The sequence below is a fragment of the Leptopilina boulardi genome, unplaced genomic scaffold (assembly GCF_019393585.1).
Source record: "Leptopilina boulardi isolate dan_hultmark-lab unplaced genomic scaffold, ZJU_Lbou_2.1 LbouV2_371, whole genome shotgun sequence".
Taxonomy (NCBI): Eukaryota; Metazoa; Arthropoda; class Insecta; order Hymenoptera; family Figitidae; genus Leptopilina; species Leptopilina boulardi.
In genome coordinates this window covers 2,817,885-2,819,898 of record NW_026137942.1, presented here as the reverse complement: position 1 = coordinate 2,819,898, position 2,014 = coordinate 2,817,885, and positions in this window count along the sequence as shown.

The window sequence follows — 2,014 nt, the reverse complement described above, 5'->3', positions numbered from 1 at the left end:
TCGTTAGGAGTACTCTATTTTCAAGGCTAGTGACTCTTCCTCGCAGATGGCAAGTACTAACTACTGGCTCCGGAAAGTTTTCTTGCTGCATCTAAGTGATTTTCTCAAAAAGGAAAATTGAATTAGGAAAGAAAGCTTCACCGTTTATCTTTCCTAATTCTTTACACTAGTCTGCGCAGCTTTTAGTACAGAGCCCTAGTTATGGAACGTTGAACGTTGCTTGAGGCCGTTATAATTGACATAATGTAAGGGGTGCAGAGACTGAAAAATTGAAATTAAAAATCCTCATAAAAAAAAAAAAATTTTCCTTTCGATGTCGTCCAAATCGCCAAAACCTGGAGCCTCAAAAGCAAAAACTAAACAAGGGAAAAGATCAGGAATTTTTCGCTCCTGTGAAAATAAAATTCTACCCGGAACGCTCCAATACAAGCTCGTGAAAAACCCAACTTCTAGAATTTATTATAACCTCATAAATCCTCCAATACGTCATACGCCAATTTGTCGTGTAAAACCCGTGCCGCGCCCCCCTCCAATTTTACCGGTACCAGAACCGGAATTTGAAATTATAGACCTTGCAATTGAGGACGCTTTGGCCATCCGACAGGTTGCTATTGCGGAGGAGAGAAACAATCGAACCTTGAGAATCAATGAGGGATATCCTGTCCCAGGACCCTCAAGGAATATACCCACACCCTTGGTAAATCTAAATCCACTAATCAGAGACGATGACCTTGAAATAATCTTTGATAGTGCAATTAACGAGGTTCTTGGTTATGATAGTGACGCCACTGTGACATACGAAACAAATTGATTCTTTATTTAATTTCGTTAACATGAGATATTTGGTAAGGTATAACAAGAGCCTTTTAATATCGCCACCAGAAATTTTAAATAAAAAGGAATTACAAAATACCCCGTTGAATCTTGTCAAATCTGTAGATCTCATTTTAGAGGAAAATTCGCAAGAACTTAAAATGCGAAAAATTGAAACTGAATTTTCCTGTGACAAAAATTGTGGACAACGACGTAGAGATTATAACCCCACCACAAAATTCAATCATGACAAAAGATAGTGTCGAAATTGTAACACTGGACTGAAATTTTCACAATCTGAAGGAATTTTCGGAAGAAGGGGGAGTTGCAAAATTTCTCCCTCCTCACACTGAATTCATTGTTCTGTATAATAAATAACATAGTTGTGGACCATCAAGACCATAAGACTCGCAACCTTGGACCGAAGTACATTATACCGTGAGTGATTTTTATATTGTAATAAAAATTGGGCTTTAAGCAGGTATTCGTGTAATAAATACCTCGAAGTTAAATTATGACCTACAACGCCCTAACCCCACCACTACCGAGTGCGGGACCCCCACTTCCAAACGCTAGAGCACCGGTCGCAAGAATAGTGCGAAGACCAAACGGTAGAATTGTCATTTCGTTCTCGACACTCAACCGAAGCAGGTCGCGTCTTGAACAGCTCTTGAGAGTCGCGCCAAGATGCCTGATAATCTACCCGGTGCGGGCTCTAGTAACGGGTTAAATCCCAATTTGACACTTCCTACTCCGAACGCTAATCCTGACACCACAGCCGCAATGACATCGGTCTTGGAATGTATGACATTGCAGCAATGCACATATCATATTCCATTCTTTGACGGGCGAAATCCGCCTCTTAAGGAATTTTTACAAGACGTGGCAAATGGGGGTGTGTTCGTGACAGATGCTACCGAACCAGGCTTTGTTCGTGCGGTACTTAACAAATTAAAGGGCGCGGCTAGAGAAAGTGTCCGAGATAAACAATTCGAGGGAATTAACGACTTAGTTAAACATCTAAAAAAACGTTTTGCTTCCTCCAAAAATACCAATGGTATTTAGAAAATATAATTAACATCCGTCTAAAACTAACAGAAACTGTTAGTGATTATCATGACTGATTGCAAGGGCTGCTGAGCGGAGCTAGGTATGCCCTTGAAACAAAATACAACTCACAGTACCGAAAAATAGATGGTGG